This window comes from Narcine bancroftii, chromosome 5 (assembly GCF_036971445.1).
Source record: "Narcine bancroftii isolate sNarBan1 chromosome 5, sNarBan1.hap1, whole genome shotgun sequence".
Classification (NCBI taxonomy): Eukaryota; Metazoa; Chordata; class Chondrichthyes; order Torpediniformes; family Narcinidae; genus Narcine; species Narcine bancroftii.
The window spans coordinates 26,174,756-26,197,993 of NC_091473.1; the positions used below are offsets into that span (position 1 = coordinate 26,174,756).

The 23,238-nt window shown below is 40.0% G+C and overlaps 1 protein-coding gene across 28 annotated transcripts in view; it reads left to right on the forward strand.

Annotated features, from left to right (window-relative positions):
• LOC138763207 (contactin-4-like) overlaps positions 1-23,238 on the forward strand; it is a 2,221,540-nt gene that overhangs the window by 553,503 nt on the left and 1,644,799 nt on the right. The gene's annotated exons all lie outside the window — the stretch shown is intronic.

The following is a 23,238-nucleotide window of genomic DNA, read 5'->3' on the forward strand; positions in this document are numbered from 1 at the left end:
ATATGATGTTTGTGCATGATTATTACAAAATCTAAAGGCTCAAACTAACTATTTTCAGTTTGACCTTTCAATTTTGCAATTATGTAAAGGAAGAAAATTCTGGGTGTTTGTCAAGGGAGTGTGAGAGGTAAACACGCTACCTGTAAATTGCTGATAAATATTACAGAGGATGTCAAGAAAGGCAAAATATAGAACTGGATGGTGAAATAATCATGACCAAGCAACTGGTTGGATGTGTTAGAACACTAAACAAAGATATATGGATGTGAAATTGTATTGGCAAATTGTGTCTTTTCAGGGGCACTAATGTATAATTTGGACACAAAAAGTCCTGTAATTGCAATCTAATGATGAACATATATTTGAAAATATTGATTAAACAATCAATATATTTCTCTGAACTCGTGCCATAGGAACTTTTATACCCTCTTGAAAAATCTCCAAACTTTTCTATGACACTTCAACCATGAAAGCAGCTGACCATTCTGTAACGCACTTTGTGGAGGGGCCTCAACCCATAACCCTGTGACTCAGTGATGGCAGTATTATCTCTCAACTTGGAGGTGTTTTTGCTTCAAGTTTAATTATCAAGAAAAAAGGGAGTCAATCAACCACAACACTAATTGCCATATTTCCAAACTGAGTTAAGTGACATGAATGGCATCATGGTTTTCACAATGCTATTACAGTATCTGTGGCCCAGGTTCAAATCTGGCTGTCTGTCAGAAGTTTGTATATTCTACCTATGTCTGTGTGGGTTTCCTTGGGTGCTCTGATTTCTTCCCACCATCTAAAACTTATAGGGTTGTGGGTTAATTTAGGTGTAATTAGGTGGCACAGGTTTAAATGACTGGCATCAGCTGCAACTGTGTTGCAGATTAAACAATAAAATTGAAAAAAGGTGGAGAAGTAGATTTTAATCTGAAAGCGAATGCGATCTTGAAGAAGTATGTAAAATACTTTGTGACAAAATAAACCCAAAATATAATTTTGCATTAATCGCAGGAGTAAAACTGAAGGGCACATTCAGATTACAGATTAATTGTCATATCACATATATGACATCACATAAAACCCTGAGATTTTTTTTACCTGGGGATGTGGCGGAATTAACACTAATTGGTAGTGCAAAAAATAAACTGCACACAGTGTGAACATGTAAGCAATCAAAAGAACTGTAATCAGATAACAAATGTAAACAAACTGACTGTGTAATACAAGAGGACAAAGAAAATCAATTAAGTGTACAAGTTGGAGTCCTTAAATGAGTCCCTGATTGAGTTTGTTGTTGAGGAGTCAGATGGTGGAGGGGTAGCAGCTATTTTTGAACCTGGTAGTGTGAGTCTTGTGGCACCTATACCTCTTTCCTGATGCCAGCAGTGAGAACAGAGCATGTGCTGGGTGGTGTGAGTCTTTGATGATTGCTGCTGCCCTCCGATAGCAATGTTCCCTGTAGATGTACTCAATGGTGGGAAGGGTTTTGCTTGTGATGTCCTGGGCTGTGTCCACAACCTTTTGCTTGACACTCGGGGTACTGATGTTGTCATACCAAACCGTGATTCAGCCAGTCAGCGTACTTTCCACCACACATCTGTAGAAATTTACCAGGGTTTCTGATGCCATACCAAACCTCTGCAAACTCCTGAGAAAGTAGAGGCACTGATGTGCTTTCTTCACTATACCATGGGTGTATTGGGTCCAGGAAAGATCCTCCAAGATAGTGACTCCCAAGAATTTAAATTTGATCACCCTCTCCACCAATGATCACTGGATTGTATACCTCTGGCTTTCCTTTCCTGAAGTCAATAGTTTAGATGACATTGAGTGCAAGGTTGTTATTGGTACACCATGCAGCCAAGTTTTCAGTTTCCATCTATATGCTAACTCTTCTCCATCCTTTATACAATCCACTACAGTGGTATTGTCGGCAAATTTGTAGATAGTGTTATTGTCATACTGAACTGCAGAGTCTTAGGATGTAAAGTGAGTAGAGTATGGGACAAAGAACAGAGTTCTGGGATGCCCCAGTACTAATGGATATTCTAGAGGAGAATTTCTTACCAAACTTCACTGATTGTGGTCAGAGGTTGAGGAAATCCATGATCTAATTACGCAGTAGGGTGCTAACTCTCAAGACTTGGAGTTTGCTGATCAGTTTTGAGCAGATGATGGTGTTAAATGCCAAATTGTCATTGATAAATGGCATCCTGATGTATGAATCTCTGCTGTCCAGGTATTCCAGGGCTTTGCCCAGGGTCAGTGAGATGGCATCTAGTTTGCCATGATAGGCAAACTGGAATATATACACATCACCGCTCATACAGGATCTGATATGCTTCATCACCAGCCTTTGGTAAAAAGATCAGATACATGGAAGTTCAACACATTTGGCAAGCTCCAGGGGTCAAATAAATCTTGAGTTGAGGATGTTGGGCTATATTTGCATGCAGAAGTGATGATGAGATGAGATAAAGTTTTACTATTGCTTCATTTTATTGCTACACTAGACCTTGGAGTCTGCTGGATTTTCTGGTCAATTAAATGATATCTCTCTCACTGCTTTGTTACTGAGGAATGAACAATTCTTCTTCTGTATTTCTACTAAAAGCAGGTGCTCCCACTGTAGTCACATTCTAGCAGTCCTCCAAAAACACCTGCAACAAAATTTTGTGGATGACATCACAGTGTTTGGATCTGCTGAGTGACATGCATTAATATTTTGCAGTTATTCATCTTATTTGGTATCACTGCAAACTTAATGTGAACCAGTGAAGTTATGCATAATCTTTTTTTTTAAATTTGTGCACAATGTTTGTATGTCACTGACATGGCCAGCATGAATTAGCCATCCCTGATTGCCCTCTCCATCAGGAGGCATTTATGAGTCAACCATATAGACCAGACCTGGGAAGGGCAGTAGATTCCCTTCACTGAAGTGGTTCTAGTGGTTTCATGATACTGTGACTGAGATTAACAAATTTTCATTGAACAATTTCCACAATTTCCAGATGAAACTTAATTTCATGTTTCTCAATGAATGGTCAAAATCTCTGGTTTCTCTGGCCATAGCAACCATATGCTACCATATGCCTCCATTTCTCAGAATCAGAATCAGGATTTATTGTCATGAACATGTGCAAACATACGTATGATAACCATCTTATGACATTACTATAAAAAATAAATTAAAATAACAATAATAATGCATGAAAAGTCAGGCAGTGTCTTTGTTCATTGATTATTCAGGAATCTTACTCGAGATGGCAGAGGCCGACAGCATCGAATCCACGCTGCTGAAGATCCAACTGCGCTGGGAAGGTCACGTCTCCAGAATGGAGGACCGTCGCCTTCCCAAGATCGTGTTATATGGCATGCTCTCCACTGGGCACCGAGACAGAGGTGCACCAAAGAAGAGGTACAAGGACTGCCTAAAGAAATCTCTTGGTGCCTGCCACATTGACCACCGCCAGTGGGCTGATATCGCCTCAAACCGTGCATCTTGGCGCCTCACAGTTCGGCGGGCAGCAACCTCCTTTGAAGAAGACCACAGAGCCCACCTCACTGACAAAAGACGACCGAGGAAAAACCCAACACCCAACCCCAACCAACCAACCAACTTTGCAACCGCTGCAACCGTGTCTGCCTGTCCCGCATCGGACTTGTCAGCCACAAACGAGCCTGCAGCTGACATGGACATTACCCCTCCATAAATCTTTGTCCGCGAAGCCAAGCCAAAGAAGAAGAAGAAGATTCAGGAATCTAATGGCAGTGGGGAAGAAGCTGTCCTTGTGCCGCTGAATGCTCGTTCTTAGACTCCTGTATCTTTTTCCTGATGGTAGCAGATTGAAGATCGCATGGCCTGAGTGGTGAGGGTCCTTGAGGATAGAGGTTGCTTTTTTAAGACACTGCTTTGATGCAGTGAAGTCCGGTGCCTATGATGTCGTAGGCCGAGTTATCAACCCTCTGGAGTTTATTCTTGGCCTGAGAGTTGGTGCCTCCATACCAGGCAATGATGCAACCAGCCAAAATGCTCTCCATGGTACACCTGTAGAAGTTTATGAGAGTCTTCAGAGTCTTACCTGAATCTCTTCAGAAGGCAACTCATAAAGTATGGCCACTGGCAAGTGTTCTTTGTGATTGCATTAACGTGGAGGCTCCAGGACAGATCCTCGGAGACCTTGATACCCAGGAATTTGAAGTTCTTTACTGTCTCCATGACTGAGCCCTCAATGAGGTCTTGTTCATTTTCTTCTCACTTCCTCCTGAAATCCATATCATCTCTTTGGTTTTGCTCACATTGAGCGCAAGGTCATTGTTATTACACCATTCAACGAGCTGATCTGTTTCCCTCATGAAAGCTTCCTCATTGCAATTTGTGATCCCTTTCATGTATTCTGCCAATTGGTCCAACATCTTATTTGACATTTCTTTCATTGTGGTGGAAGTTTAGAATCTAAAGTTAACCTTGTGGTACCACCCAAAAGCATATCAAATAAACAGCATGTATTTCATTTCACATGACTACATTTTGATTTACAACCTTAATTTAAAGTTGTAAGTGAGATGCATGATTTAACTTAAGTAGATTCCTTATTTTAGATAATGGAGAAAATTGAGGATTGATAGTTGTTTGAAGAAGTATCTTCAACCTTTCCATCTCAAACATGAGCCTTTTGTTAATATCATGTGGTTTATGCCTGTCACATCTTAACCATTCATAATTATGACTTGTTTTAATTTGTTTTAAGTGTATTTCTTTCAGCTATTCCTCAAAACACATTAACTTTCTTGTAAATTAAGTACTTGCAGTTTTCTAATACAATCAATTCAAATGAGAAAAAATGTGCTCAGTTTAATCGTTCATGTTATTTCATGATTTTTCCAATGCAAAATAAAATACACCCTTTAAAATGCAAAGGGTTTTTCCAATTGAGAACCAGGTTCTGTGCTTTATCTGTCCATATTTTTTTTCTTCTTTGATATGCTGCATGTGGTTTTCTCCTGTTTTAAGATATATCAGGAAAGGTATGCTGAAGATAAATCATTTATCGATACTTGATGCACAGCATCTGAAAATTGAATAGTGATTTTGAGATATTGATAAAATGTTATTCGTTATGGTATTGAAAAAGGCAACTGCTTTGAAAAGCTGAAAGTGAGGATTAAATATGTCCAATTGAAAATTTTAAAAAAGTCGATGCAGACTATAATAAAGATATTTTTAAGCCAGAAATTATGCTGCAAATATTTAGAAGGAGGATGTCTGAACGGAAAGCCTTGGTTTATAAAGAGGGCTTGAATAGGCACTAACTATTGTGACAGATTATGTGGTGTTTTATATTATATTATATATAGATATTTTTTAAAAGAGATAAACTGTTGCAGGTTTTTTAGTGTAGGTCACATACAAACATTTGAAAACAGATTTAATATGCTGGAGCTCTACTTAAAAGCTAGATAGACCGGTCCGAGTACCTTTGCAAAAGCTTTGGGGTGTACCTATGGAGACTTCACTAATGGATTGTTGTTTTGAGAATTCGGAGGATTAGTTTCGGAGCAGTAGGATGGCTGAGTGCAGTTTGCTGTTCAAAGAGGATCATGTGGTTTTGAAAGCAGAGAGAGTCAAACAGGGCTTTTCTCTGAGATGGATAAAGAGAGAGAGAGCGAGAGAATTCAGTTCTAAGGTGCTAGAGTTCAGCAGCAGCTGGAACAGGACAAGCTGGAAAGCTTGTGGAAAAACCTCATTTTGAAGATGTGTTGTGAGATCTTTGTTCAGCATGGTCAAAGCCCTTGTGGTCCATACAAGAGGAGAGGACTGGCTGCCTAATGTTTCACTTGAAATAAGTGAAACAAAAAGAAACTCTGTGATGACCTGAAAGAAAGAGGTTATCATCTGGAAAACCCTGATTGGACAAGTTTCTTCGGCAAGACACTGACATGGCTGATTAGAAGGAATCAGTTTGTGTCCAGTGAGCAACAAATCTCTCTCTAAAAACCAACAAGAACCTTCCTGAATGGTAACCATTTACCTTTCAAACACCAAAGCCTGGTGAACTTCATAAATGTTAAATTCTGCGCACAGTATAAGAATTGCCTGCAACCAGTGAACTTGGAGGAATGAGAAGTGAGATTGAACTGTGAATTAAGGAACTTTTCTAAACTTACACACACATTACATGTTTAGAATTAGAAGCGGGTTAAGTTAGGTTAAGTAAGTTAATAGTAATAAGTTAGAGTTTGATCCTATTTTCATGTTTAAACATAATTAAAAGCAACTTTTGTTTATGTTACCATTTGTCTTGGTGAATATCTATGGCTGCTGGGTTTTGGGGTCCTCTGGGCTATTTTCCCTGGAGTGAAGGAAGCTGAGGGGTGACTTCAGAGAGGTGCCTAAGTGCAATAGGCACCGATTGGGGATATGATTTTAGTCTTATTTCCATAGACAGAGAGTCTAAAATGAGAAAGTAAGGGGATGTTGCCTTCAAGTGAGTGGTCAATTAAAATGCTTAAAAGAGAAGTGGATATGTATATGAATAAGAAAGCTGTAGAAGGATATGAACCAAACACAGACAAATGGCTCTGATTGGCATCTTGGTCAGGGAGGATGAATTCAGTCCAAAAAACCTGTTTCTGTGCTGTATAACATATGAATTTAAGTGTAAGAACAGCATCTGCCAGAAATAGGGGTGCACAACATGAGTTTGTGTAACATTTCAAGTGCTCATTTCCTGTCAATTATATTAATTAGTTCTACGCTTTTTACACCAACTCGCATGACTCAGTAACTGAATGATCAGTGCCTATGTTAACTTACCATCCTGATATTCACCTCTTCAAGTATTTTCAAGTTTATCACTTGAGTATTATCCTGCTGTTGTGATGCTGTGCTTTCCTCTTGCCAGTCACTGCATTGGAGGAAGACTGTCTTTTTGCAGCAGAAGCTGGAATCGATGCTCCTGTTGGTGACCTGGAGCAGCTCTGGATCTAGATGGGATGAATTCCCTCTGGACTGGTTTGTTTTGAATGGCTGCAATATGGGTTAGGTGAAAGTGGATAATCACAATAACACCACCTGGAGTAGATGTGGTGGGAGCACAGCAGAGCTATCAATCCATGAGCTTAACTGAGTCACTATCACACCCTGGAGAGGTGCCAGAGGAATCACAACTGTTTGACGGAAAAATCCTCCACACTGCTCAACATATTAATACAGATATCCAAAATGAAACTGCAGCAATCTTTGCTTGCATGGCTGATAGCTGAAAATCTGGTCCTCTCTGCTTCTATTTCTGCTCTTGTGGAAGCAGAGCTCTTGTCTATCAGACAAGTATTGTGGTAGAACAGGCTAGCCTATCTTTCTGGCTTCCGGCTCAAGAGAAAATTGCTTTCAAGGTAATAACTGGACTTTCTCATACTGACTGATGAATGAAGTAGGTTTTCAGAGAAACATGGTGATGGATACACTTCAATGCTGCAAGTGCCCTATATCTTTGGACATAGACTGCCCTTTGAAATCTTTCAATGTAATCTCTACCACATATGCAATATATGAGTTGCTAGGAGTCATTGTTCATTGAATAACAGAATTCTTCCATCTTTCTTTGGTGCTCAGCAGATGACACTTATTCAGAGGGTCATCTTGACTAAATTAAAATAAAGTGTTTCAGATGAGACTGTGGGGTGAGTGTTCAATTGGTGAAGGAAAGGTCGGTTGGCTCTTCAAAATGGTAAAAATATGTTGCCTTTATTCCATACCAACTGATCTCTCTCTGGTGCTCTAAGCATTTGCACTTTAGTACTATGTCTTATTTGTTGTCTTTATTGCGGGAGATATCCATTGATCTCCTTGCAAAATAACCTCTATTGCTGCATCTTGTTTCATGGGACAATAAACTTAACATTAGCCTTCTTGGCTGTGCAATTTTCTGAGCACTTTCTTCTTTACTTCATGGTTTGAGGCATCAAGTTCTACATCTGGATGTCAGGTTCCCATTCCTTGCATTATTCCACCATTTCTCATTAAACCCCTGAATGCTTTGAATCAAACAAACAAGCAATTCTTGTTGAAAAGCAATACCTCTCTTTTAGGATCTTCAGTTGCTGTTCATTATCATAACTGATCTAGTTTACTTCAGTTTTTCACTTCAGATCTGTCATCACTTTGTGTTGTTTCGTAGTGCTTTGATGTGCAGAGACCGTTGTAGACAAAAAGGAGAACCAGCTTCCATTAGAATTTATTCATTCTCATGTGCCTTTGAGAAGTTACTGAGTGAGAAACCATTGATTATTTGCCCTCAAGATTTCATTCATCCACTGCAGAATTCTTAAATTTATAATTATATGTTTTTTTTTAAAAGAGTGTGAGACAAGCCAGATCAGTTTGACTCATGAATTGTGTCCAATGAATTTTGCAAGACAGTAGCTCTGTGGAAGCAACATAAGCAATTCTCACGCTTTGTTAGCGAAGCTCTGCATTCAATAAATGATAATAAATGCAAACAGAAAATACGATTGCACTTATATTATAGCTTGCATATTCCTGTCATGATGTTCCAAATCATTTTGCAGCCAATAGAATGCAAAAATAAAATTGGTTCCCTATTGAAAGAAAGGAGATGCCACAACCAGGTTTATGATTAATAAACTTCCATAAACAGCAATATGAAAACTTCCAAATCACATCTTTTCACAATTTTCAGTGAATATTAAATTTTGGTCAGGTGACCAGGAACAACCCCTTATCCTTTTCAGAATCTTCCCCTGGAACTTTTGCCACTACCTGACAGAACAGAAATGGCATTGGTTTATCAAATCTAACAAAATGTGGCTCATCCAACATACAGCACTTCCTTCATGCTGGATGGAGCATCAGCTCGGGATTTTGTGCTCCTTTGTGTCTTGAGTGAGACTTAAATTTGCAGTCTTTTAATTCAGAGGTGAGAGAATCGTCAACTGACATGGCGCTGTCACTGGTTAACTCATCCCATCTCATGTCCTACTCCAGGAGAGCATCTTCATTTGTTCAAACACACACCAGTCGCAGGCTTACACAGACCATGTCATGTTTTAATAATAAAAGTAGATGCTGTATTTGTTCTTGTTTTATTCATCGCAGTAAGCATCTAAGAGCTCCAATTGTCCCATCAATAATTTCCTCATGGCACAAAATCATTTTAAAGGTCACTTTAAATGTTCTGCATATGAATTATCCTCTATTAGGAGTGTTTATTCATCTTGAACTGCAAACCAGAATAAGCACAACAGGGGAGAGAAATTCCAGAAAATCTGGACCATGCTGCAGCTATCAGGTGTTGTCTCTTGAACAAATGACTAGCTGTCAGCATGCTTCAGCCCATTGAATTCATGGCCAATAGGATCGCTCTACATCTACCCTTCTCCTTCCAAATTAATAACCCACCCTACCTGACCAACTTCTGAAAATGATAGCACATAGTTTTTTGAAGAAAAAATCAATCTATTCTTTCTCTTCTCACTCACTCCTCCATGCTTCACCATTCAATGATTATTTATTTGTTCCAAAAATTATTTCCACCAGGAACCAGAAATGATTTTTACTGACCTTATAAGAATTGTTAATGATCAATGCTATGCCTTTGGTGAGCTGTTAGTTCTCTCTGCAGTGAGATTTATTTTCCTGTAGCTTTTTCGATAAGCTATATTAACAAATGAATAAATTGAACTCCTCCACACTTCTTATTCTATGTTGATAACAATTCACTGATTTTTCTTTTCTTACGTCTGACCATTTTTTTCACCAGCCTACTGTTTGGTGGCCTGATGTAAAATGTTTTTTTTACAGTTTTGAAAGCAAGAAATCATTTCAGTATGCAGAAAATAAAATCTCAAAGACCGTGGTTCCATCATCTTTACTGAGAGGTTATGCTTTTCTCCCACCTTCTCCTCCAGAAAAAGATAAAATTGATAACTGGTGTCTCCAATAATTGGTCCCAACCATAGCAGATTTTTTCAACAAATTTGATGCATTTTTATCCTTTGAATCATTTGCATTAAATTACCTTGGACTCCAGGACCATTTCAGTGAATGCATGATGCTATTACAGTGCCAGCATCCTGGGTTTAAATCTGCATGGATGTTCCCCGGGTGCTCCAGTTTCCTCCCACCTTCCTACACGTATGGCGTTGTAGGTTAATTGGTTTGATGCACCATCAATGACTCAAAAGATTGAAGTTGAGCAAAACTGTTAGGCTTTTATTTGCAATAGAATGAAGGTACATACCTGCTGGTCGACTGTCCCAAACTGAGGAGGGGGCTGAGGGACAGTCACCTTTATTTAGGAGGGGCCACCGGTACAATCGGCCAATGGGTGTGCCCAGACATATAAATATACACATACATTGGTTTACCACATTCACCCCTTGTTTTTAAAAAGAGTCCAGCGGGGTGAAATGTTGATGATACATTTACAAATTGTTTGGATTTCTGCTGTGACCATCATAGTACCGGCTGTGATTGCAGCACAGCATTGGGGTCCTGGAGAGTCTGCGGCACCTGTATACAGTCGTCAGTGTTGAGCTTGTGGGTGTGCAGCGATAAGTCTGGTGTGTCCTTTGTTGGGGTTGGGGTAATGTGCCATGGCCCTGATGCATCATGAGTGGGAAGGGGTGGGAGGTGTGTGTGGTGGTCAGTGGTCAGCATCCTTGAGGGTATCAGGTCCCACAAGGAGTCAGTGTCCTCATGCCCATCAGGGTACACCACATAGGCATGGAGGAAGTGGCCCTTTTCAACTGGTGGGTCAGACAGTGACTCCTCACATGTTTCTGGAGTATGACTAACCCTGAAGATGTCAGCCATGCCAGCAGCATGGTTCCTGTTGCCAATTTCCTGGGAAAGGAAAGGAAAGGAAAGGAAAACATTTGTTTATGCAGTGTGGTTGTACATAGAATGGACCTGATGGAGTGGAGCACCTCAGGAAGGACATCTTGCCCGCAGGAATCTGCGAGGCCCCTAGACTGCAGGGCTAGGAGGACAGCCTTCCAAACCATGACATTCTCCCTTTCCACATGCCCGTTCCCCTGGTGGTCCTGCTCATGGCGATGCCTCTGGCCAGCAGGTACTGGCACAGCTCAGCACTCATAAATGAGGGCCCCCGGTTGCTATGAATATAGCTGGGAAAGCCAAACAGTGTGAAGAGGCTACATGGGGCCTTGATGACTTTGGTATCTTTCATGTTGGGACAGGGGATGGTGAATGAAAAATGCAAGTTCTTGAGGAAGTACACATTGCAGTTCGAGGAGGGGAGGGGTCCTTTGAAATCGACACTCAGGTGTTCGAAGGGGTGGGTGGCCTTTATTAACTGCTCTCTGTCTGGCTGTTAGAAATGTGGTTTGCACTCCGTGCAGACCTGGTATGCAGACCTGGTAGTTTTTGGTCTTTGACCTGATCTCTTCGATGGAGTAAGGTATGTTGTAGGCTTTGATAAAGGGGAAGGACCAGGTAACTCCAGGGTGGCAGAGATCATTATGAAGGGCTTGTAAGTGGTTGATTTGTGTATTTGTGTGCTGGAACAGGTTCCGTGGCATGGGACATCTGGGGGCTGATTGAGTTTCCTGGGCCAGTACAAGACATCATAATTATAAGTGGAAAGTTCAGTTCTTTACCTCAGTATCTTGTCATTCTTGGTTTTGCCTCGCTGCTGGTTATTGAACATGAATGCAAAAGCACATTGGTCAGTTAGCAAGGTAAATCATTTCCTGGCCCGGTAGTGCCATACCATCTCAACAATGGCTTGGGCCTCCTTCTCGATCAAGGAGTGTTGAATTTTGGGGCCTTGGAGGGTGTGGGAAAAGAAAGCAACGGGTCTGCCCGCCTGATGTAGTAGCCAGAGCAAAGTCTGATGCATCGCTCTCCACCTGGAATGGGATTGATTCATACACAGCGTGCATTGTTCCTTTGGCAATGTCTGCTTTGATGGGGCTGAAGGCTGCACATGCCTCTGGTGTTAGGGCAAAGACGTGGATTTAATGAGGGTGTGGGCCTTGTCGACGTAGTTGGGGACTCACTAGGCATAGTAAGAGGCCCAGGCACCTTTTCGATGCCTTGAGGCTGTGGGGGAGGGAGAGTTCCAGGAGTGGGCACATGTAGTCACTGCACTTCTGCCCTACCGAAGGCCCTGTGTACCCACCTACTTTTGGTGGCAATGGGTTTAAAGTAGGTGGAGAGGTTGGAGAACAGTGATGGAGAGGTGATTTTGAGGGTGATCAGCTTGTTGGCTGTGTGGGGCGCAGTGGGTGGTTCAAAAAACTGCTGGTTACAGACAGTGAGGGGTGAATGTGGCCCATTGTACTCCATTGTCACGCTTTTAAGGTCACATTAAAAGTCCTGTCCAAGTAGCATGGCAGTGCAGAGCTGTGGTGTCACCAGAAATTCAAAGATTTTATAGTTTGTTCCGTGCATGGTTAGAGTCACTACACCACACAAGTCAAACTCAGGCCCGCGGGCCAAATTTGGCCCGTGATATAATTATATATGGCCCGCAAGATCATATCAAATATGTATTAGAGCTGGCCCGCTGGCCGCCGCACCAGTATAGTGCATGCACAGCTAATAATACAAATCCCTGAATGCTTTGCAAATGCGTTGGCACTGGCCCGTCAGCCCGCTAATCGCCCCCACCTCCTCTCTTTAATTGCATTAGCATCTGCGACCTGTCGCCTAACTCACATGTAATAAACCCCTTACGAAAAATAGCCAAACGAAAGACAGAAAACAGGACCTTTCAAGACAGGTGGGAGGCAGACAATATGTTCATCATTTTAAAAGACAAACCTGTTTGTCATTGAAGCAAGTTGTTATTTTTTTGACTTGTTGGCTTATGAAAAAAAATACATTTAAAAGGAGCTTAAAGGCTAGAGAGAAATATTATTTACTGAATATTTTATTTCTCATTTGTTAATGCTTCTTCTGGAAAGAGTTTAACCAAAACTATTATTAAACATTTATTTTTATAAGAAAAAAATTAACATTACATATGTTGAAAGAAGATAAAACATGCAGATGTTGTTGAAAATTTTCAATAAATATTTAGTTTGGCCCACGACTTAGTCCAAGTTTTTAATTTTGGCCCTCTGTGAATTTGAGTTTGACACCCCTACACTACACGGTAGCCACAGACATCCATTGTATGTGACCTTGAGGCCAATTAAACTTTTTGGCTTGCAACGAGGGAGTGCGTTGCATCGTATTGTGGTGGATGAAGCTCTCCGTGCTTTCACTATCGAATAGGCAACTTGTCTTGTGGCCGTTTAGCTGAATGTCTGTCATCGATCTGGTGAGTTGATGGGGACTGCCCTGGTTGATTGTGATAGAAGCCAGTGTTGCAGCTTCAGAGAGTTCAAGTGTTGAGTATGGAGATGGTGGCACCCAAGATGGCGGCCCCCACCACTCGCACACAGCGCTACCAGGTCTTGGATATGGTGGACAAGATGGCAGCCACTATGACTTGCACCTGGAACTGCTAGTTCCCAGGGAAGACAGCGTCCAAGGTGGAAGCCGCCTCAGCCATCACGCGGTGCTGCTAGGGAGGGGTGCTTTATATCTGCACATCTTAGCATAGTGCCCTTTCTTCCCATAGCAGGAGCAGACCGTGTTTTTCATTGGGCAGCAATTCCTCAGGTGGTTGCCCAGGCCTCAGAAGTAGCACTTAGGGTGCTTCACGGAGCACAGAGACTGTGGTCGGGTCACTGGCGGGACATGGCAGTAGTGGTCTTAGGTGCTCATAGTGTATGGCTGCCAAGGTTGATTCGCTGGTCAAACATGAAGGTGGCAGCATGTCCCAAGTTGGTGGTGCCTATGACAACCATGAAGCAGCCACGTTGTCAATTGAGTTGGCCTCCATGATCTGAAGGGCCACTTCCAGTCTGCCTGCCAATTCAGATGCTCTCCACAGGCTGAGTTCAGTTTGTTCTAGTAGTCTCTGGCGGATGTAATTGGACCTGAAGCCTGCAACATAAGCATCTCTACTCAGGTCCTCCATCTACTCTGCAGCCATCATGGCCTTACATTCACAGGCCTGTCTGAGAGTTCACAGGGCCTGGAGGTACTTGGCACTTGACTTCCCCGGGTCATGCTTTCGGGTCACTTGGAGGTGTCTAGCGTGGACCTCGTTGACCTTTCTCAGGCATTGGCCTTTCAATATGTTCATTGCCTTCAGACACAACACAGCATCCCTAATCATCGAGTAAACCATGGGCTTAGTACCTGTAATATTTTGTTCTCTGACCAAACACAGACGATAGCTGATGATGCCTGCAGGAACGCTTTGAAACAGCGCAGCCTGAGTTCAAAGTTGATGGAGGCCTCGGGCGACTGAAGGTCGATTTCCAGTTTCTCTGCTTCAGAATCTGCTCCATTGTCAAGATTATTGCGAATAAAATCAATGCACCATCATAGACTCTAAAGGACTGAAGTTGAGCAAAACTGATAGGCTTTTATTCGCAATAGAATGAAGGCGCATTACTGCTGGCTGATTGTCTTGAACTGAGGAAGGTGCTAAAGGACAATCACCTTTATTTAGGAGTCTGTGGGAGGTGCCACAGGTACAGTCGGCCAATGGATGTGCCCAGACACATAAATATATACATAAAGTGGTTTACCACAGGTGTCAATGGCCAGAATCAACTTCTCAATGTTGTAAATAAAATTTAAATTTAAAATTGAATCTTAACAACCTGCAAGTCTTTGTTAATGCAAATAAACCAAATTTTGTAGCATTGTGTGAGATTTCTTCCCAATGTAAAATTTAAAAAATAGACATTTCTGCTTGTTCTTTTTGTTTTCATTTCTATTCTCTGTCATGTTTAATTAGAAAATGCAAATAAAATTCTCAGGATAATTCAGACACCAAGGATGAAATGTTGCTTCAAGGCAGAGGATTGGAAATTCATATTTTCTCTCTCATCCACTTTCTTAAGCCTTTGCGCAGTCTGCAGGTGGAATTGAAACTGAGGATGACCTTGACCGGTCTGCAGCTGTGTGTGAAACAATAAGGTTTCAAGTTCCCCCTCCCCAGCATACTTCTGGCATATGTCCAAGCTATTGATGACAAGATGAATGAACAAAAAGCCAGATCCCTCTAGTGAAGGAAGTTGAGAGACTGCTGTGTGCTCTGTCTCACGGAGACATGCTCATATCAATCTCATTTGTTTGTGTACCATATAATCAGAGGGCTTCACCTTTCAAAGGATGGACTGCTCAGCACCCTGGGACACCGTAAGGAGTGAGGAGTTTGCTTCCCAATTAAAAAAAAATGTGGCATTTGGATGCAATGGTTCTCACGAGTTCCTGCTTCCCAGACCTGGAATATGTAATAGTGAAATGCCTCAGGAGTTTACCAAGGCCACCTTGACAGTGGTTAACATGCCATCTGAAGCAGACCTGAAGCTTGTGCTGGAGTACGAAGAGGCTTTATTTTTCATAGCCGGGGATTTCAACCCGGCAATCTTCAAGAGCATCCTACCAAAATACCATCAGCTCATCCCTGCCAGAAACCTAAATGCAATCAACCATAGCAATACAATCATTAAGGATGCCCAATACTCTATTACCTGTCTGCATTTTTGAAAATCAGGCCATTGTAAATGCAATGATTTACCACAGCTTACAAACAAATAAAAAATGCACTCATGCATTTCTTTCAGCACATCCTGAAGTCGACTTGCTTTTATTATTTGCTTGACACAACATTACATTTTTCAACTCCCCAAACACTACCCTACTAAACTCCTCTCAACAATGTACATGACCATGACACCATCAAAATGTCCTCCTTCTCCCAACTTACAAGCAGAAATTGAAGCATTTGGATCTGATGCAGAAAGTTATACAGAGCTGATCTGAGGAAATAGATGATATCCCACATGTCAGCTTTGAATCAGTGGTCTGATTCACATTCACACCTTAGTTGTCAACCTTCGGGAGTATGTCAGTACTGTTAAAGACTTCATCAGCAAGTGTGTAGAGGATTTAATGCCAAAGTTGTGAATCTGAGTATTCCTCAACTGGAAACAATGGATCCAGGTCTGTTTACAGAGAAACCTTGGCACAATATTCACAAAGCCATCAGGATGCAAAAAGACAACACATGCCCAAGCTGGAGTCCAAGACCAAACACCCAGATGTCCATCAATTTGTGACAAGGTACCCATGTTTTCAAGGGGGCTACAAAACAAAGTTGGGCAGAATAACTGGCAATAGTGCATCCATCCCTGAGAAGCTCAATGCACTTTCTGCCCATTTTAAAGCCGAGGAGTCCTGTCATCCTCAGGAACACCTGTTCCCATGGTCACTGTCACAAATAACAGATCTGCCTCTCTGAGAGTGAACCCTCTGAAGTCAACTAGTCCAGAAGAACCTACACAGACCAACTGGCAGGAATATTCACTGACATCTTCAACCACTCCCAACTTCAATCTGAAGGTCACCCCTGTTTTTTCAGAAGACCACTATCTTCAAGCTCCTGCCCAGTGGGTTTGATATTTATCATCATGAAATGCTTCGAAAGGCTGGTGATGGCTGACATCAGCTTCAGCCTGGATAAGATTGCCAAAAAGTTTATCTAGTACAGTAGAATGATTTTTTATTGCTTGATCTAGTTGGAATTTCTTTTGCATTCTCTCTCATCCTTTCACGCACTCTCACTCTCAGATCTGAATTTGATGGTGTTTGTTCAGTCTGCATTCCTAGATTTGAGAATTCATTCATTCTTTTCTCACTCACTTTGAAGTATCCATCATTAATTCATTTGTTTGCTCGGTGTCGCTGTGCAAAATTTAAATGATCTTCTAGACTGAATATCTACACTATTACTGCACTTCAAAATAATTCATTGTCCCTGAAATGATTCAAGACATTTCTGAAAGCTGTGATAATAGACTACATTAATATAAACTTACCAACATTTTCCATTCCATGAAGGATTCTGATAGCTGAAAAAAATAAAGACATAGATTTCATCAATATAAAGTAAGTTCAAATGAGGTCCTGGAGCTAAAATGGTAATGTAACAACCCAGAGCATTTCACGGTCACTTGAAAGATAGCATTTTAATATTTCCTTGTCTGCAGTTCTACCAAATGTTTTAATGAGATGCAGTGAAAAGACTAACAACATAAACTTGTGACTAATGCTGGAAAAGATTCCACATGGTGGGATTGCTTGTAAAAAAAGGCAAATGCTATGCTATCATTCATTTCAAGAGGTATAGAGTGTAAGTGTTAATGAGACTCTATGGGGTACTGGTGAGACCCCATTTAGAATATTGTTTTGAGCCCCCTAAGTGATGTTGTTGGAGAGGGTGCAGAGGGGATTTACTAGGATGATTCCTGGAATGCAAGGCTGGCATATTGGAGCGTTTGGCAGCTCTTGGGTTGTATTCGTTGGAATATAGGAGAATGAGGGGGGATCTCACAGAGACATTTCAAATATTGAAAGGTTTTGATAGAGTGAATGTGGATAAGATGTTTCCCTTGATGGATGAATCAAGGACAAGGGGTCAGAGTCTTAAAATTAGAAGTTGTTCAATTAGAACAGAGAGGAGGAACTTCTTTAATCAGAGGGTTGTGGATCCTTGCAACTCACTGCTGCACTAAGCAGTGGAGGCCGGATCATTGGGAGTATTTAAACAGGAAATAGATAAGTATCTCATTAGTAAGGATATCAAAGGATATGGGGAAAAGGCTGGAAATTTGAACTAGGTGTGAGCATAATTCAGCATAGTGTAGAGGCACAAAACTGACTCGATGGGCCTAATGGACTGCTTCTTCTCGATTAACTTGTGAACTTGTGAAGGTTTCCTTGTTATCAATATCCTTTTCAAATTAAGGTCAGATTTTTTTATCTTGAACTTCAGTGGTTTGCTTGTGATGTTTGATACTATATGTATTGGTATTAACAGCTTGTAATTTTGATATATGACATTTTAACTTGCTATCAGTGAAAGTTAGTTACAGCTGGCATTAATTAACCTCATACCATAATAATTAATGAATATACTTGTGTCTTTCTCATCTGAATCAATCATAGAATAGTTAGTTTGTTTTCAGGAAGTTAGCTGAGCTCGCTTGATAGTTCTGTGAAGCTTTACAGTGTACATCTGACTTTACAGATTAATAGACCTAAACTTGTTGATAACAGCTGACTGTAGACATTGCTCAGCACAAATACATTGAGTTCAAAATTCCCATTTCAATACAAAAGTACCAAATTTACTGGTAGCCCTATATTGGGATGATATTTTCCTGTCTGTACTCAGACTTGTGAAGTGGGGTTTTTTGCTGCAATTTGAAGCCACTTCTGCTGGGGAACCTATCTGCTGTACATGTATGAATTTAGAGCATCTATTTCACTCTGTAGGAACACATTTAATCTGGAAAGGTTAATATTAATATACAATTTCTTTGTTTCATTGTAAGTTTTGGTATGTTAATTACTTAAACTATTTTAATTGAAATATTTAATACATCTACTTTCTATTGTTGTTGAAAATCATTTTACTCTTTTTAAATGGTGGCCAAATTCTTAAGCCAATCTTCAAAGAATTCCTACTGTTTAATGAGTGCAGCTCACATTGTTTTTCCCGCATGGTGAAGCCACAATAAGTAGCCTTCATGCTTTGTCATTCAATAGTACAATGATTTTGGACAGGAAATCATAACTGGCAGATGGTGAATCATTCCTCATAGGCCACAATTGGGCATGGATACCTTCCCATTGGCAACAAGTAGTGACTCAAAGGATACCCAAGTTTGATCTTTGGTCTGAATTAATTTAGCGATTTCATTAGGTTGACTGTTGGCCTACAACAGTTAAATGTATTTTGTAGCAGATCTATAATTGTTTGGAAACATTAGTTTTCACAATAAATATTTTGCAAATCTGTATAAAAGTGTTAAAATTATAAATTTTTAAATGAAATATGTGCATTGTGAATGGTTTACTGCAGTCGCCGTATCAGGTGTTGAATGCTGTTTACCATTTCAATTATTACCTAACATCTGGCTGGCAATTTAGCTGAGATGTTTGTTATTGGTGAAAGTGTGAAATACATGCAAATTGAATGCTGTAAATCAGTAAGGGTTAGAAATTAGATGTTTGCAGAATGTGTTCAGATTTTATTAAAGAGTTGGGCACTGGTTCCTATTTGATAATCATAAAGCAATTTTCTACATAAAATGAGCTGGTGCCAAGGTCCACAACAAGGATTTTCTGGTTTATGACTCAGGTGTGAGACATGACTGTGAGCAATAGGTCTTTTTATCATGCTGGATACTTTTTTTTAACCTAGTCCAAACCAATCATACCATCAGTTGACTTTGTCTGACTCTACCTCCCTAATCTAGAAGAATTTTCCATTGCTGTGCACACATTTCAAGCTGAAATCAACCCATTTTACATAGGTTGGGATTTAAAATATGGTCCACTTGTTTATCAAATAATCTCTGAGTTCCAGAATGTGATTGGTTCAATGTGGAAATAATAAATAACCTCAGGTAAATTTGATTTAATTGCAGGCTACCCCTGAAGTCAATGGCTTTTTTCCAGCAATTGATATTGATAATACCAATTGCCCATTTCTTGCTCTTAATCTAAGCAAAATTGGAAAATTCATGTTAATATGATACAGACTCTAAGCTTTGATGGGAGATATATTGTCATAGAGCAAATGTTATATCTGAATAGCCACTGGTTTGTGTTTAGAAAAGTTTATTGCAAAATTTGAATGAAAAAAAAGGTCCACTTCAGGGATCTGGTGATATTATACACATTCTAAACAGTAGATAAGAAAATGTTTGGATTGTTGAATGCTTTAAATGCTTAAGATTTCATGTGTGATTTCAAAGTCCAGAAAGTTATAAATTCTGGTAATGATGTAGAATAAGAATTGTTGTTTAACCATCTGTAATGTTTCATGGCATATATTAAGAACGTTAACTGAACTTATTGTGCCTTAAAAGTCTCAATATAGCAAACTGGAAACATTTGGAATCCACCATATCAAAAAGATTTTGTGTCATACCCCAGCTTTACACACAACATTAAAACAGATATCAATATAAATTTAGGAAAAAGTGCAAATCACCAACAAAAATGTTTCCTGAAATTTGCAGGAAAAGTTGACCATTCTATGTTGGAAGTAAATCTTGGAGTTCACTTTGATATCTGCCATATTAGTTCCATTCCTTCTCTCCCTCTAAACCCCAGGGATTTCAGATGCCTTTTAATATAGTGAGGTTAACACACAAATGTGAGTCATACCTTGGAGCAATTGTTCAAAATGAAAATATCTGGGGATAAGGAGGCAGTAACTTTGAAACAATCGTGATGAGAAAAGGCAGTCTAACAAATAATCAGAAAAAAAAATAACTATGATCCAAAACAAATTGCACAGAAACAGGATTCTGAGAAAAGACAGAATGAAATACAATGAGGATTGAACACCTTTTCCAAGGAGTAAAGGAAAGATTTCTGAATATTGTTAATAATTTTTTGTATTTCGCATAATAGTTTGGTGATTAATTTTTTTGTATTAGCTGTGATACTTCTGATTTTTGATCCAGTGATTTTTATGCAACTGGCAACATTGTATTCAGGTAAAGTTAAGTAAATCTAAAGCATGCAAAATAACAATCGAATTGGTTTGCCCTGAGAATTTTCTGGTCCTTCAGGGAAGTAAATCTGCCATGCTTAGCTGGCCTGGCTCCAAGATCATTTTAGGCCCATCAACATGGTTGACTTTAACTGACTCCTCAGTCCAGACACATTTAGAAATGGAGAACTAAATGCTGGTATTCACACAAGCTGTGAATGATTAAGAAATAAATTCTGGTATTTTAAACAAGTCTGTAAATAATATTTTCTGCCAATATCTGATTTAATTCAGATAACATTTATATATTTATTTATTTATTTATCTATTTATCTATTTATCTATTTATTTTGTATTTATATTTATATGTGTGTGTGTGTGTGTGTGTGTATATATATATATATATATATACGTATCAGGAATTACAGCCTCAAGCTGAAGTCCTATTTTGTCAGGATTGACGAGAAAGCGAGCAGGAGCTGACACAGCTCCCAAAACATTGACAGCTTGGGCATTGTTTGATTTTAAGCTGGTGCCTTGTCAATAAAGAAGTTTTGTGTGCTTTGTCAGTTCAGGATTCATGTTTCTTTGATTGTCATGTAAAGAGTACTATTGCGAATTCCCATTTTAGTAAAATGGCATTATCACTAAAAGGGATAGTAAAGACAGCAGGAACTAAATGGTCATGGCTAAAATTTAACATTTCACACAAGCACAAAACAACTCACAACCCAGCAATAATTTGATATATTAGAAGAACGAGGGAAGGCTTGTCACATTCTGTTCCAGATACGATACATTTGCAAAAGCATTGTGATTTTGCAGGGGAGAATCATTATGACAACTGGAGAGGAAATAATTCTTGTGGCCAGCCATTTGGTGGATTCAGAGCAAAGCATGCACTGGGATTGATTGGGCCTTTTGTGTGGATTGACCTATGTGTTATGTCTCTGGAGTTACTTGGGAGGCTTCTTAAATAACTTAGAGATGCAAGATTCAAATAACAGAAGAGACTTTACTTACCGATGCTTTCCACCATCTCAGAAAACTGTTCACACAAACACACTGTTATACATATACATGTGCCCCACAGTGGGGCTCTACAGTTAATGCACGGTTACAAAATAGTTCACATTATCCTGACTATATAGCATTCCTCCTTCTCGAGATAAAGAAAAAAATTAATGTACTTTATCACTTTATTTCCAGTGCAACTTAAGTAACTGAATTTGTACACTATTTATTTACACAACTATTTTTAAATAATTCTTATCGATATCACACTGACGTTAGTATGTTGATTCACCATCTTGTGGATTTGGCTGCAACAGTTGGGCTCTGTGTTGCTGGTACATGTGTAGGTGATGTAGCTTGTTGTGCTTCACCTGACAACTGCTGTGTTGATGTTTCGGTATTAGTGGTTGTGGTCTCTTCACTTGATACCTCACTTGATATTGGTGTTGCAGGCTTTGCTGGTCTGAAGCTTTCTGCTTCATAACATCTTGTGTCATCCGGATGTCAATTCTGTTCCTCCTCAGCTGATTGCCAGAGTCTGCCTCGACAAGTTATGATCTTTGTGTCTCAGCTTCTCTGATGACCTTTGCTGGGGTCATTGTTTTCAACATCGGCTCTTGAATATGCACAGGCTGCCCTCTGAAGAGTTCGGGCAATGTTTGTGCATATTTGTTATAATGCTGGCGTTCTTCTTCTTACATGTCAGCCAGTCTTCTTCTGGTTTCCTCCTGGTCTTCTGGAGGGTGTATTTTACTTGGCAGAATTGTTTTGTATTTCCTGCCATTTAGAAGTTCTGCCAGAGACTTCATGTCAGCCCTTAAAGATGTTGCTCGTAGTGATAGAAGAGCTAGGTCTGGGTCTTGTTTTGTTTCACAATACTTAACTAGTGTGAATTTCTCAGTTTGCACTTGTCTTTCAATGAACCCATGACCTTTGGGGTAGTATGGGGATGATGTATTGATAACATACCCATACTCTGCAGCCAGCTTTCTGAATTCTTGTGATGTGAACTGTGTTCCATTGACACATATTACTTGCTCAGATGTTCCTTGTTCAGTGGTCTAATTTGTGGTCAATGATAGTTGATGCTGTCAGGTCTTTCACCCTTTTGACAAATGAGAACTTAGAGTATTAACAGGCTACTATTAAATACAACTCTTAATTCTGGGTGAACAAGTCTGCTCCCACTGTGTGCCATGGCCTGGTGGGTATTTTTGTGGAAATTATTTCCTCTTTTTGTTTTGAATTTATGTTGATGCTTTTGGATATCTTCTTACTGCATCTCATAATTGACAGAGATAAATTGCAACTCCCGGCAGCTATCCATGTCTAGAACTGCTGGCCTATCTGCATCTACCATGTAGAATGTACAGAGGATGTTCTTTCCTTTATGGCAGCCATTGATCTTCGTTCTCCCTAGCTGCTTGATCATGGATCCACCATAGGCTATTAAAGTGACATTTGCTGTTTCCAATGCACCGTCTTTTGGATACCCTTTCATGATGTTCTCTGGGAACATCTGGCGGTAGAGTCCGAGTATCCAGCTTCATCTTTAGGTTAAATATCATAGGCTTGTTCTGCATTGTCCTCTGTATTTGGA